We start from the raw sequence: 15,958 nt of genomic DNA, 5'->3' as shown, positions 1-15,958 counted from the left end.
AACTTTTAAAAAGTCAAATATCCTGTTCATGTTTTGAAGGTAATTTTCCATCTCAGTGCATTTTGTTTGAATCTATTAGTTAGTTTCACCATCTTATGCACAATACAACCAAACACAGTACACTATTATTAGACCTTAGTTCAGCATTAAATATGTTAAAAAGTCATAGTCTTTACAGTTCCGCAGGCCATGCTGACTAGGGAACCCAACGGAGAAAATAGCTGTTTTAAGATTGAAAAGAAACCAACATTACAGAAAGTTCAGTCACCTATTCTACACATTTAAAATGCAACTCACTGTCTGATAGAGCTTCCTTACATATCAAATGCATTGAAACATGGACAATTTTGGCCATGGATTAATAGCATCTTGCAGTAAATGGCTGAGCTGAATACTAGGTGTTCCTTCCTCCTAGTGATCATGTTCTCAGATGGTCTATTAATCAAGTAAACTCACATTGGTTTAGGTGAACAAACTGAAGGCATTAGCAAGGGTGCTAAATTAGTACAAGTGACAAAGAAACAAGACTGGCTGCGATTGAATAGCTTACTATTGAAAATATGTTACTAAAAGTAAAAATGCATTGCCCCTCAGCTGTCTTGTCCATCCAAAATGGAATAACTTCCAGAAGGTTTTACTGTGAGGCCTTTAATAGATCAGATCTATTTTTATTACTGAAAATAACTTGGCTGACTTAAGATAGACACAAAACACTGGAGTAACTCAGCAGGTCAGGCAGCATCTCTGGAGGAAATGGATAGGTGACGCTTCGGGTCGAGATCCTTCTTCAGACTGTTGGCTTGACTAAAGATTAATTTTAAAGATTGGAATATTAAGAACACATGACACCAAGAACAGCAAAAAAAGGAACTATCTTTGAAAGCACTTCCTCCATACACTTACTTCCCCAATTTTGTTCTGTATAAATAATAAATATATAATCCATGGGATATCAAAAATCTGAGAAAATGCTTAAAAACTCTCCAAAGTCTAAAACTTAACGATTTTTCTCCAGTCACTGCAATTGTATTTCACAAAATTCATACTGCCAGTAAGGCATTCCTTAGTATTAGCACGGTATTCTTCAGTATACAGGTTGATAGCGAGTTTAGCAATTCTTTGGATGTTCCTAACAGGCAATGAAGAGCAATAAACGCAATAGGAAGTACCTAACTGTGTTACATGACCTCTTACATGCAGAAGTGCCAATGTGAATGATCCACTTTAGCCTCTCCAAGATGCCCACTATTAGATGGTAGTCTTCAGATAATTTGATTTACTGCAATTTAGGTCTGTGTAGTAAATGTTCTGTGTGCTGAAGCAAAGCAAGAATTTCATTGTCCTATCAGGGACACATGATAATAAACTCACTTGAACTTGAACTCAATCAATCTGCTGTTGTGAGAGCCTTGGGTCTGTAGAACATCTAGGCCTTTATTATAGTTAGTTGTGCTTGCAACTAAACCGATTCGGAGCCAAGTATACCCTCCCAAGCATAGTTGGACATGCATGAAAAAGCAGCAAAGATCCAATCTGGTCCATTCTCTGTCAACACTAGCCCACAGTGCCATCACGCATCACAGACTGATCAAAAGCCTTCTTAATAACGCTGGAAATTTCTGACACGGTCCCCGCTACAAATCTGGCTCAAAGGGATCAGAACAGCTGAATTTCAAAGGTACTTTGAGCATGACAGTTCTCAAAGTCAGGTCAGTGTGCAACTCGAAATGGCACCAAGAGCCTCCATAAAACTAAAATCCAAAGGAGTAAGGGGAAGCTTGCTCCACTTTGTGAGTTAGCTAATGTTAAAATGGTGCTGCAAGTATCACAGCTCAAAGATAACACTATAAATACTCTTCAAGTCATCCCAGGTCAATTGCTTTGAAGATGATCTCCCTCCTTAATATCAGATGTTTGGATTTTTGTTAATAATTGCAGTACTCACTTCCACGTACCATTCAACAGTAACCAATCACAAACAGCATCATGAAGACGCGGACAAATTCCAAACTCAAATTAATCAATGGAAAATATTCATATCATTCATCTCCCCATGTCACTTAATGACCCTGTCTTCACAGAATCCTCTAACACCCTGGGAGTATCAGTGAAGCATCAACACTAAAACTATGGCTGTATGAGATCAGAGATTGCAAATAACTGTCCCAAAATCACATAAAGCTTTCCATCACCTACAAAGTACAAGATGATACGTTCCACCCACCTTCCCAGAGAAATTGTAACTCGTTAGGCCTGACACCATCCAGAACTAAGTAGTAAGCAGCATCCAATTCACCAACTTAATATTCTTTCCCACCACATTCTGAAAAACTAAACAATATATTTGCGAGTGAGAACCTCCTGTGCACGATTTGGCTGGTTTTGCCTTTCAGAATCTGTACTTTAAAAGTACGGGACATTGTTGTAACTGCAATTCATATCAATTGATGCAACATGGTTGCACTGTTTAACAACTTCAAGATGTATTTCATTTCATTACGACTTCAACTAACATTTCTCACAAACACAATATCCTCCAAGCATTACGGACAGCACAGTGGCACAATGGTAGAGCTGCTGCCTTACAGCGTTTGCAGCGCCGGAGTCCCGGGTTCGATCCCGACTCCGGGGGCTGTTTGTAAGGAGTTTCTACGTTCTCCCCGTGACCGCGCAATTTTTCTCAAAGATCTTCGGTTTCCTCCCACACTCCAAAGTTGTACAGGTTTGTAGGTTAAGTGGTTTGGTGTATGTGTAAATTGTCCCTAGTGTGTGTAAGGTAGTGTTAATGTGCGGGGATCGCTGGTTGGTGTGGACTCAGTGAGCCGAAGGGCCTGCTTCCACGCTGTATCTCTAAACTAAACAAGAAAAACTAAACAAAAGACTGGGGTTTTTTTCTGTACGTAAGTGCCTACTGTAACAGTAAAAAACAAGTGTGCAGGACCACCTTTTCAAAGTCACTTGGGATGAAAAACTACAATGACCTTGATTTGGACACAAAGCTGGGTGGCAGTGTGAACGGTGAAGAGGATGTTTGGAGGTTGCAGGGTGACCTGGACAGGTTGAGTGTGTGGGCAGATGCGAGGCAGATGCAGTATAATATAGATAAATGTGAGGTTATCCACTTTGGTGGCAAAAACAAGGGGGCAGATTATTATCTCAATGGGGTTAGGTTAGGTAAGGGGGAGGTACAGCGAGACCTGGGTGTCCTTGTACACCAGTCACTGAAAGTTGGCGTGCAGGTACAGCAGGCAGTGAAGAAAGCTAATGGAATGTTGGCCTTCATAACAAGAGGATTTCAGTATAGGAGTGGAGAGGTTCTTCTGCAGTTGTATAGGGCTCTGGTAAGACCACATCTGGAGTATTGCGTACAGTTTTGATCTCCTAATTTGAGGAAGGACATCCTTGTGATTGAGGCAGTGCAGCGTAGGTTCACGAGATTGATCCCTGGGATGGCGGGACTGTCATATGAGGAGAGATTGAAAAGACTATGTTTATATTCGTTGGAGTTTAGAAGGATGAGGGGTTATCTTATAGAAACATATAAAATTATAAAAGGACTGGACAAACTAGATGCAGGAAAAATGTTCCCAATGTTGGGCGAGCCCAGAACCAGGGGCCACAAGCTTAGAATAAAGGGGCGGCCATTTAATACTGAGGTGAGAAAAAACCTTTTCACCCAGAGAGTTGTGAATTTATGGAATTCCTGCCACAGAGGGCAGTGGAAGCCAAATCACTGGATGGATTTAAGAGAGTTAGATAGAGCTCTAGGGGTTAGTGGAATCAAGGGATATGGGGAGAAAGCAGGCATGGGTTATTGATTGGGGACGATCAGCCATGATCGCAATGAATGGCGGTGCTGGCTCGAAGGGCGAATGGCCTCCTTCTGCACCTCTTTTCTATGTTTCTATGACCCAGATTATTGACTTATTATTTTGACATCATTTGTAACTCCTGTTGAAGTTACTTTTAAACTGGTTTTATTTCCTACAAGACTGATTGTTAATCTTACCGCACATTCTTCAATGGCTCCTCCCAACCCCAAGTCCTTTGAGGACTTGGTCAGAAGATACATGGGAACATAGTTCCCATCCAAGTCATAGCCCATCCTGAATATCATTCCTTCAATCTGTTGCTGGGTCCAGAAGCTTATAATTCCCTGCATAACAGAGCTAAAGTAACTATTACCACAAAAAGTGCAGCAATTTGGGAAAGGTATTTAAAATGTTGGCCTTACCAAGCACAATTATTCTATGCATGAATAAACCTGTACACACTGTGGCATCCATTTACTAAAGAAAGTGAAAAAGAACCACATCCTTAATACTTTAGCAAATTACATTTTGCAGCATTGACGATTTGTAGTGTCAAATCCAAAATGAGGTACAAATGTTCATTTTGTCTATTCATTGTCAACATGGCATTCACCAAATATATTCTTTGATAACTTAAAGTCTCCTTTCCACCTGCTTAGTAATATGCCTACAAGGAATGGTGTAGCCCCAAAGGTAATCAATTTATATGGCTGGGGAGCACTGTTTTTCAAAACATCTTGTAAACAATGAATTCAATCTTAATGCCAATCAGTTCACTTATTTCCTTCAGGTGGTAAGGTACAAGTACTCTGAAGATTTTGCTTGCAGCGGCATCACTGGCAAGTGGATTTAGCCAACATGCAAAACAAAAATTATACAAACGGAGGAAAAATGGCAACAAAATATTAGTGCAAAACATAATTAGAAACAAGAAGTGAACTGTAGTGATCTGATACTGAGGTAGGTTTTGGGTTGTGCGAGAATTTGATGGTCACAGGAAAGTAACCATTTTGAACCTCGTGATGCATGACTCAAGGCTTCTGTACTTCCTGCCCGTTGGCAGCAGTGAGAAGTGGGCATGGTCCTAATGGCGAGGATCCTTGATGGTAGATTCTGTCTTGTCTCAAGTAGATGCATTGGATTGGAGGGATGGCCGACTAGGCTGAGCCCACCACTCTCTGCAGCCTCTTACCATCTTGTGCACTAGGATTGCTGCATAGCTTTTATAGTGCATCTGTAAATGTTTTCAGTGCACGCTGATTCTATTCAAACTAATTCACAATTACATCTATGTGTTCGGCCCAGGACACGTCGTCCAAGATGTTAATGCCCAGGAATTTGAAGCTGCTAACTATATCCTTCTCTCCAAAGAAAACTGGCATGGGGTCTCCCCACTTACCCTTTCCATAGTTGACGATTAGTTCCTTATTTTTGTTAATATTGAGGGAAAGCCTGTTGTTGCATCAGCAATCAATCAGGTGTTTTTCTCTCCAGTACGCCGACTCATCAGCACGTGATTCGACCAACCACGGTGGTGTCATCAATGGCAATGGAGCTGTGCTTAGCCACAGGGTCACGGTGTAAGGAAAATAGAGCATGCAGCCAAACACGCAGCCCTGAGGTACACCTGTGTTGATGGTCAGAGAGGAGGAGGAGTTGTTGTTACAGATCAGCACCGATTGAGGTCTGTCGATGAGGAAGTTAAGGATCCAGCTGCAACGGAAGGTTGCCCAGGTTTTGTGTGGATTCACCCTAACTTCTACAGGTGCACAGTAGAGAGCATGCATTGTGGCTTGGTTCGGCAATTTGAGCGCCCTGGAGAGGAAGAGACTACAAAAAGTAGTAAACACTGCCCAGTCCATCATCGACTCTGACCTTCCTTCCATCGAGGGGATTTATCGCAGTCGCTGCCTCAAAAAGGCTGGCAGTATCATCAAAGACCCACACCATCCTTGCCACACACTCATCTCCCTGCTACATTCAGGTAGAAGGTACAGGAGCCTGAAGACTGCAACAACCAGGTTCAGGAACAGCTACTTCCCCACAGCCATCAGGCTATTAAACTTGGCTCGGACAAAACTCTGAACATTAATAACCCATTATCTGTTATTTGCACTTTATGAGTTTATTTATTCATGTGTTTTGTAGTCAATGCCTACTATGTTCTGTTGTGCTGAAGCAAACCAAGAATTTCATTGTCCTATCAGGGACACATGACAATAAACTCTCTTGAACTTCTTGAGGTCTAGAAGCTTAGTGATAAGTTTGGAGAGTAGGATTGTGTTGAACATAGAAACATAGTCAATGAACAGCAGCCTGGCGTATGTGTTTCTGTTATCAAGATGGTCCAGAGCAGAGGGGAGCCTGTGAAATGGCATCTGCTGTTGACCTGTCATGACAATAGGCAAATTGAAGCTATTTCTATTGACTACCAGACAGTAGTCCTTGAGGTATGTCACCGTACTTTTCTTGTTACCCTTTTGAAGCAGGTGGGAACCTCAGAAGATTGAAGCAAAAGGTTGAAGATGTACTCGAATACACCAACTAGTTGTTCTGCAGAGGTCTTCATCACACCACCAGGTGCACTATCTGGGCCAGATGTTTTGTGTGGATTCACCCTATTCTTCTTTTCGAAGCATGCATAAAAGGCATTGAGGTTATCTGGCAGTAATACTGCTTTGCCACTTATGTTACCCCAGTTTCACTAGGTTTCTTGTATGACTCTGGATTACCAGTCCTAAATAGCCTACGTACCTCATGGATCATCCAGAGTTTCTGGTAAAGATATTAGAGGAGCTCCTCTAGTATCTTTAGTTTCTGGTAAAGGAAGACTCAGGATATCTTCGCAAGTACGCACTCATCTGTGCATTTTTTTATGGCTGATGTGTGGCACATTCATTTAGGTCCACCTGCGAATCTTTGAACATGACCCAGTCCACCAACATGAAGCTGTCCAATAACTGCTTCTCTGCCTCTCCTGATCAGTTCTCCATAGTTCACTTTGCCAATGCAATGCTTTTCAGTATCTGTACCCAAGAAGCAGCAGCATAGCCAGGTGATCAGATTTTCCAAAGTGCAGGCAAGGAATGAAGCAATAGACATTTCTGATGGTGCTATGGCAGTGGTCAAGTGTGTCATGTCCTCCGAAGTTTTGATTGTAGTTCAAGTCTTAACGTGTTTGCAGTCCCCTGCGATGATGAGGAAGATGTGTCTTTCAATTAACTTTCATCCCAAAGATCATTTCCAGTCAAAAAAATATCCACAATCAATAGATTAAAGCCAAGCAGCAAAGTTGTGGACATTTAGTCAGGAACAATAGAGAACAACCAGGTACTGACGTGATCTTTGAGAATCCCCATCTTTGATTATGGTAACACAAATCCAAGTATGGAAAAAGTCAAAGATGGACAATCCAAACATGCCAATGTTTGACATTTTGACAGTTCCCAATCAAATTATAGCAGTGCTAATGAAAATTGATATACCCACGTGAAGACAATCACCCTATCCTCCTCAAAGTAATGAAAGACACAATTGGCTATGTTACCAATTCATCATTAACTTGCTTCATGAGATTCAGTTTAGATTCTTAAACTCAAAATCCCAAAGCCTTCACGTAGACATGTTCGCAAAATATGCAAGGAAAATTCAATCAAATTAAATTACTATCAAACTTGGCATCGGGGAACATTAGCAAAATTAGCTTCAATGGGAACATCATCCATAGTTATATTTGACACACAACACTGGTTGTCCAGGCAAAACACCATGTTTCTAGAGCACCCTCAGTTCAAGTTGCTTCCTATCAAGTGCCAGTGATACATGACTTATAATTCAACAATGCTCAGATACATTCAGAAACACTCTAAATGGAGCCAAACGCACGACCTCACTGCATAATCAGAAAATTATGCCTCTATCCAGAACATGCAGATCTGATCTTGATCCAGATCACCAAGAGTAGCAACTTCATAGAACACAAAAACTTCCACAGACCAAGTTTTACAGCTGACTGCAAATATCTGCAAACTTCCTTTCATGATCATCCTGGAGATACATACTTGTCCCCAGCCAATTTGATTTGCACCACATAATATCAAAAGCACTTGAAACAGCAAAATCTAGAAGACCTGATAGCATCAAGCTCTAGCACTTAAGACCTATGCTCCATAACATCCTACATCATTAGCCAAGTTATTCCATTACCGTTACAAGACTGCATTGCCAGTTGCCAAAACAATGTCCAGGCACATCTTGCTCACAATAAGCACATATCCAATTCATCTAATTACCAACTACCCAAAATACAGATTGCAATATTCCCTTTTCATGGCAGGGAAGCAAATTTTAAACTATTGTGTTAATGTGCAATAGCCTTCTTCCCTCAAGACAAACTTGCTTCATGGTACAATGCCATAGAAGGCAGACGTTCGCCTCTCACCCCTTCTTCTTCAGTATATCCTGGCTGGGTGCTGATCAACATAGGACTATGCACCACAGCTTCTCTTCTGCTGATGACACATTTGAAACATCCAAACAATGTGGTGGCATCACTGCCAAATTCCACAAGCGCGATCTCACAGCTCCAGAATCACACATACCATGATCTGGCACTACATCTTTTCATTATGCAATCTGAAGGGAGGATGTTTAGTTTAGTTCATTATTCTCACATGCACCGAGGTACAGTGAAAAGTTGTTTTGTTGTGTGCTATCCATTCAGCAAAAAGATTATACATGATTACAATCACGCCGTCTACAGTGTACAGATACAGGATAAAGGGAATGATGTGTAGTGCAAAATAAAGTCCATTAAAGTCTGAAGGCCTGCAATGAGGTAGATGGTAGGTCAGGACTGCTCTCTAGTTGATGATACAGGTGCACAACCTTTTATCCGAAAGCCTTGGGACCAGACACTTGTCGGATTTCGGACATTTTCGGATTTCAGAATGGAAGATTTTTAGCGTAGATTAGGTAGGTAGCGCGGGCGGCTTGAAAAGTCTGGAGTAGCTGCCTCCTCCCCGGGTGACCGGGAGACTCATTGCATAAATGTTAGTCAGTTAGTTTGGAGGGATTTTATGTGGTGGTGGTGGAGTCGGGGTGAAGGGGGAAACTTTAATTCTTAGTCCCCTACCTGGTCGGCGACTCCCAACCTCGCGGAGCTGGGGGCTCCGTCCGGCCGCGGGCGGCGCCGGTTGGAGCTCCGACCCCGGCAACTCTATCCCTGGCTGCGAGGCGCTCCAAATCCAGCGCCGCCCGCGGTCGGACGTCCCAGCTCCGGGAATGTCGGGAGTCGGCAGCGTCGCAGCGCTGGGATACCAGCGGGGAGCGAGCAATGCCTTACCGGGTCGCCGTGCGGCAAGCTCCGGAACGCTGTGGCCGCCGACACACAACATCGCGGAGCGTCGCTGGATTTGGAGCCGCGGAGTTGGGGGCTCCGTCCGGCCGCGGGCGGCGCCGGTTGGAGCTCCAATCCCGGCAACTCTACCCCTGGCTGCGCGGCTCCAAATCCAGCGACGCTCCGCGAACGTTGGGTCGGCGGCCACAGCGCTCCGGAGCTTGCCGCACGGCGACCCGGTAAGGCATTGCCCGCTCCCCGCTGGTTTCCCAGCGCTGCGACGCTGCCGACTCCCGACATTTGCGGAGCTGGGGCGTCCGGCCGCGGGCCGCGCTGGATTTGGAGCGCCTCGCAGCCAGGGGTAGAGTTGCCGGGGTCAGAACTACAACTGGCGCCGCCCGCAGCCCCAACGGCCACAGCGCTGCGGAGCTTACTGCACGGCGACCCGGTAAGGCATTGACCGCTCCCCGCCTCTCCGACCAGGTAGGGGACTAAGAATTAAAGTTTACCCCTTCACCCCCCCTTCACATAAAAGCCCTCCAAACTAACTGACTAACATTTAAGCAATGATTTACAGATGTTTAAGCGTCTCCCGGTCTCCAGGGAGGAGGCAGCCGCTACAGTAGTACAGACCTGGGTTGACCGTGGGTCGTTTTGGGTCAAGTTTGGCGCCAAACGCGAGCTTTGGTGCGCAGATGACATCTGGAAAAAATGGCCGGTTTTCGGAGCTTTTCGGTTTCTGGAACACCGGATAAAAGGTTGTGCACCTGTACAATGGTTCAGTCGTCTAATAATAGCTGGAAAGAAACGGTCCCCAAATCTGGATGATTCAGATGACGAGTGTTCGATTCCATTCACACGTTTTCAGTGTGAAGTGGCCCATGTATGAATGCAGCAAGGGGGACATAATTCAGGCTTCTTTTTTGCCCAGTAACTTGATTCCTGCCACTCTTATCCGTGGAGTCACCATTCCTTCTGCAAACTAGAATTATAGAACAATTTCAACAGCTAGATATTGTCATTGATTACTGCATGACTGATGTACGATAAATCAAAAATACATTGGAAAATAAATGAAGCACAAAGGGAACTGAAGCAACTGCACAGTCATGGAGCTCACTATAACAACATCAAAGCATGAAATTATGTGTACACAATTTCCTAACTTGCAATCACTGCTGTTATCAATGGAAATTTGGTATCTGACCAGCAGTTACGCCAGCTTTTTGTATCAATCTTCGATTTTTAAAGACTTTTCGATATTTCCTCCAATGATAACCCTACATATAGACCATGGGCCGAGGTGCTTTTTCATTTCATTTTGTGACCCACATCCCATATCTATCTGTAATTATAACATATTGTGTAAAAATATTATAGAAATCAAAAAATCATATTTGAAACTCGTCAAGAAAAAACCCTGCACATATTTTTAAAATATGGAAAAAAAACTTGAATTTCCGAGTAGTAATTGTCCAATTAAAGCACATTTGACATTGAGACGGGCGCCTATTGACCTATCACACGCTTTGTTTCAGGCTAGCTAGGCAGGGAGCACATTGGGATCATGGCGGAGAGGAAGGTTTGATGTTTTAACTGTCAAAACAATAATACAAATAACCTCACATGATTATCATACACCATAATAAACCACGACAGTATGATTGATGATTACTGTGAGCTTTCAGCAAGTTGTCATGTAGTTTTTGCAAGATAATGAACTGCAGATTACTGTGCATGCATACATTTGAAAGAGTTCAGCTTGAGTGATACCCAACTTTACTGAAGTAACAATGTTGTCCAAACAGGAGACTGGTCCAAGACATGATTATTATTGTGAGATTGTGAGATGTTCTTTCCCACATTGCGTGTACTGATATAAACAAATAAAAATGCAATGTTTCCATTTGTAAATTAGCCATTCATGTCATACCCACCTTTGAAATCTAAACCAAAAGATCGGGAAAATAAAATATTATATACAGACTACCTTTGCTGTTTAGTGTGTCAAATTAAGTGTTACTGAGTTTATAAACTTCCATTAGCTGTTGAGTCCGGAACAAGATGTAAAATTCTTTTTTTTTTTTTAAATCAACTCAATTCTTAACCATCTGTTGCGCATTTCTGGTTTATGACAATCAAGAAACGTGCCAATCCCACATCAAAGAACAAAACACATTTTGGTCTTACTTCGACAACATGCAGAAGAAACTTTCCAACGAGTTGGTGGAGAGTTCCTTTCTACAGCGTGTGGGGAATCTGGCCCGGATCAGCACGGCCTGGGCTGCACAAAGTAGCAAACTTGTCTGGGCCACCAGAGGTAAAGTTGTGGGGAATGCAGGAGCATTGAGAAGGAGAGGGTAGGGTACCTAAAATTGAGCACGAGGGCGCTGTTACTTTTTCTAATAAATTTTCTAATCATCTTAATTAATTAGTGTGCAACTTTTGGCACTGATGAGTTACGAATTTCTTCTTAATGATATTTTATCTAAATCTGTGTCAAATTTCAGGTAGATACCAGACATGGGTCACAAAATTTAAATTCTAGGCGCCTTTTCAATGCTCGGCCCAGGGCCTAATATATTTATTTCATTTAAAAACAACTGAATGCACAGTAGCACAAATATTTCAGTGAACCTGGCAATTTTAAAGGGAGCAGGAAAATGAGCCCAGGGAGTTTAAGGGGAGCAGGAACTAGAACTCAGTACATTTCAGCTTGAGTTTTCCGAACATCCAAACAAGCGGCCCCTGATCCCAGACCGCACTCCAAAATAATGGCGGAGTTAGATGCCAAATCATCAGGATTTCTCAACAATCAGTTAACGGTTTATCAGAATTGTACTACAGTATCTTTTAAAACAATGAATCAATTTATTCGTTAAAATGCAAGAATTGGGTACAAGGTCATGTGGATTAGCTTTCCTTTCAGTTGAGGCAACTGGACAAAAGAATCAGTCAATTCGCGCAATCACAAACATTTTAAAAAATTCTAATTTTCTACCTAAAGTAAGGCAATGTTTGCATTAATACACACCTCCCGTGACCGCAAGTGAGAAAAACAATTTGTGGATGGGTAAAGAGTAGTTTCATGTGAAAAAAATTTAAACTCGCATACCCTACAAGATTTTCACCAAGGTCTTTTTAATACCTTGCTTTTGCTACTACGAGCTAAAATTTCCGACGGTTGTAAGTTACATTGTGCAATGGTTATTAAACAATGTCAATAGACCACCAGGGGCACCACACGATGGCAGCCTTGCCAACAGTCTGCCTTTCATTTCATCTTTATTTAGTTATTTTTAGTGTGTTTTAAAATTATGTGTTAATGTTCTCTGGTTTGCTTTATGTTGGGGGAGGGGGTCGGGGGAAACTTTTTTGCCGGAGATGCGATTGTTTTCTGGATTGTATCTCTGATCACTCTGCGGCCTAACATCATGGAGCTGGCGGCCTTGCTCGAGACTGACATTGAGCCCCACCGCGGGGACGTGGACTTACCATTGGAGCCTGCGATCCCTTGCCTGGGATCGACGCTCCAACTGCGGCCTGAGGATTTCACCATCGAGGAGCTCACAGTCTCGGGTAGAGACCAATGACGGGAAGCTCCGAACGACACAGAAGGTTTCAATCAGTCCTGGCCCAGGGTCAGATCGCCCTGCGTGGGGGTGCAAAGATTCCCCCCCAGATGCAGGAGCTTGATCGCCCCGACCGCCAGCTATGGGAGCCAAGATCGCCCCGTCAACGGAAGAGGCCCCCGACCTCAGGAGAACAAAGAAGGGAAGAAATTAAACTTTTTTTTCGCCTTCCATCACAGTGAGGAATGTGGGGGAGTCACTGTGGTGGATGTTTATTGTAAAATGCATTTTGTGTGTTCTGTTTTTATTGGTAGGACTGTATGGCAAATGAAAATCCTCGTACTTGGCTAATAAAGTATGATTATGATTTGAAGTGATTGCTTGTTAATTTTAATGACTACCTGTAGTGAAACTGACATGACTGTGTTCTTATGAGACATTTGTGTCTGATTACCGTCGGAAGGCTATGTAGAAACTTTTCTTTCCTTTAGGTTTTTCTTTAAAACAGCAAACAGCGATTGGATGATCAGCCATGATCATATTGAATGGCGGTGCAGACTCGAAGGGCCAAATGGCCTACTCCTGCACCTATTTTCTATGTTTCTATGATATGCTGAGTGAGCTACCAGAATATACAAGGTCTTGCACTCAAGCACAGTCAAGTTAGTTAGACAAGATTGTTGTATTCGACTATTTTTGTGGCATACTCTTGTCAACTGTATCTAGCACTGATCAACCGCACGTCAGTCTTACAAATAATAAATATAAGATTCAAATATTACAAGTGAAAACTTGACACCGGCACTTTGCAGGTTAACAGAATCAGTGGCATGATATTAGTGGATCATGCCATTCAGATGACAGCTGAAAATAACAAAGCTAAGCCCATGTGCTAAGTCACATTGTTAAGTAGATGGCAATAAAATATATATAAAATTACCCAAGCGCTCGTAGAAAGCAGATTTAGAAACCTAACCAGATTGACCTAACAGATCAGAATATGCACAATCAGTTCCAATTGCAAGCTGCACGACCGCACAAGCAGAAGGGAACAGTGGGCAGAGGTAGCTTGCTGATGCAGCAGGTAACACGGCTGCCTCAAATCCAGAGATCCACATTCAATCCTGATCTCTGCTGCTGCCTGTGAGGAAAATGCATTTTTCTTGTGCCCTCGTGCTCCAGTTACCTCCAAAATACCAAAGATATAATGTTGAAACAAAGAATGTACTATGACACAAAATGCTGGAGTAATTCTGCAGGTCAGGCAGCATCTATGAGGAATATGAATAGGTGACGTTTTCGGTCGAGACCGTTCTTCAGACTGATTTCTGGGATGGGGGAGAAGAAACTTAGAAGTGTGCTCTTTCCTCCAATCTCTGCAATCAGTCTGAAGAAGGGGCTCGACCCAAAGAATCACCTATCCATGTTATTCAGGGATGATGCCTGACCCACTGAGTTACTCCAGCAATGTGTCTTTTTCAAAGATATAATCATTGCAAGGTTAATCGCGTAGGTTGGTAAGTGAAGCATCAGAGGGGAGATGACGTACACATGCAAGACAAAGATTACCAGGAAACAAGCAGTGAATCAAATTGTCAGCGTTTCTCAAAGCACAAATAGACTCAGTAGGCTATCTTGCTTCCTTCTATGTCATATTATAGTTAACTTTGTTACTAACTTTGCAAATGAAACTAAAGTTGTCATTATAATAAGGCTGTCATTATAATGTGTAACGGTCAGTGAGGAATCAAATCTCAGTTTACAACAGGATCCAGATCTTTGGGAATGTGGCTAAGAAATGGCGAATGGAATTTAATTTTGGCAAATGTGAGGTATGCACTTTGATACATCAAACCAGGGCAGGGCATACACTGTAAATAAACAGAGAATGTTGTGGAAGAGAGAGGTCTGGGAGGACAGGTGCAACTCAAGTGGTCAAGGTGGTGTTTGATGTGCATGTCTTCATTGTGAACAATAGTTGGGACATCATTTAATGGCAAATGGCAGGGGGAACCAGGAGGTAGGGTCAGGTAGGAGCTTGCCGAGCACAGGCAGCGGGGGGGAATAAGGCGGCAGGCAAGAACCGCGGGGGGATAAGAGGTTCTTGGTCCTCTAAAATATTCCAAATGGAATTTAAACTGGAGGTAGAAAGAGCATGCAAAGGCCAGGAATACCCGAGGTGGGAAGCAACAAGGGCCAGAGGGATGGGAAGAGAGACAGTGGGGGGGGGGAACACAAGCCATGGGGCACAAGGGGGGAGGGAGGGAAAGGGGGGTCAGGGGGACAAGAGCACGGGGGAATCGAGGGGGGGGGTAGGCACGGGACAGAGGAGAGGCAGGCCAGCAGGGAAACCCGAGGTGGGACATGAGAGGAATAGGATGGGGCAGGGAAACACAACGGGGGGGGCGAGCAGCGATGGGGGGGGGGGGATCAAGGGGTAAAGGGGGGGGGGGGGGTCAGGCACAGGCCCTCCAGGCTGGTGAAGGGGGGGGGGCACAGGTGGGTGTAAGCGGGGGTGTGTGTGTGGGGCAGGGCCTAGCTGGAGCAGAGGGCTTGAGGAGGGGGGGGGGGGGGGGGGGGTGGGGAGCGATGGAGTGGGCGAGCGGGTCCTTCCCCTGCTGGGCCCAGGTGGCTGGTGGTTCAGCCGGTGGCGTTGTGTTGGGGACTGGACTCACCGTTTGCTGGGGCCGAGACGGGCGAGCGGGGTGCGGGCCTGCTGCTGCTGCTGCTTCAGCTGGCGGCGACTCACCGTTGCTGGGACCGAGACGAGCCTCTGCGTGCAGCCTGCGGTGGTGCTGCTGGTGCTGCGGCGGCGGCGCTGCCTCCCTCCTCACTCACTTCCTCACACTCTCTCTCTCTCTCTCCTTCCTTACTTACTCACTCTCTTTTTCTCTTTCTTTCTTTCTGTCTCACTCCCTCTCTCCCTCCCTCTCTCCCTCTCTCACACACTCACTCTTCCCCCCACCCGGCTCCTCACGCACCACGCACGGTAGATGACGTATCACGCACGGTAGATGACGTATCACGCACGGTAGGGGACGTATCACGCACGGTAGATGACGTATCACGCACGGTAGATGACGTATCACGCACGGTAGGGGATGTGCCACGCACGGTAGGGGACGTATCACGCACGGTAGGGGGACGTATCACGCACGGTAGGGGACGCATCACGCACGGTAGATGACGTATCACGCACGGTAGGGGATGTGCCACCACGCACGCAAGGTAGGGCA

General features: G+C 44.3%; 1 protein-coding gene across 1 annotated transcript in view; it reads right to left on the bottom strand.

Annotated features, from left to right (window-relative positions):
* Positions 1 to 15,600, bottom strand: part of cab39 (calcium binding protein 39) — a 72,970-nt gene extending 57,370 nt beyond the window's left edge. The window contains exon 1 of the mRNA XM_055646434.1: positions 15,472 to 15,600. The gene's annotated coding sequence lies outside the window, so the exon portion shown is untranslated. The remainder of the gene's footprint in view (positions 1 to 15,471) is intronic.
* Positions 15,601 to 15,958: the final 358 nt, after the last annotated feature.

The sequence above is a fragment of the Leucoraja erinacea genome, chromosome 14 (assembly GCF_028641065.1).
Source record: "Leucoraja erinacea ecotype New England chromosome 14, Leri_hhj_1, whole genome shotgun sequence".
NCBI classification, from domain to species: domain Eukaryota; kingdom Metazoa; phylum Chordata; class Chondrichthyes; order Rajiformes; family Rajidae; genus Leucoraja; species Leucoraja erinaceus.
Note: the sequence above shows the minus strand (reverse complement) of the source record. Positions and strands in the feature narration are given on the sequence as shown.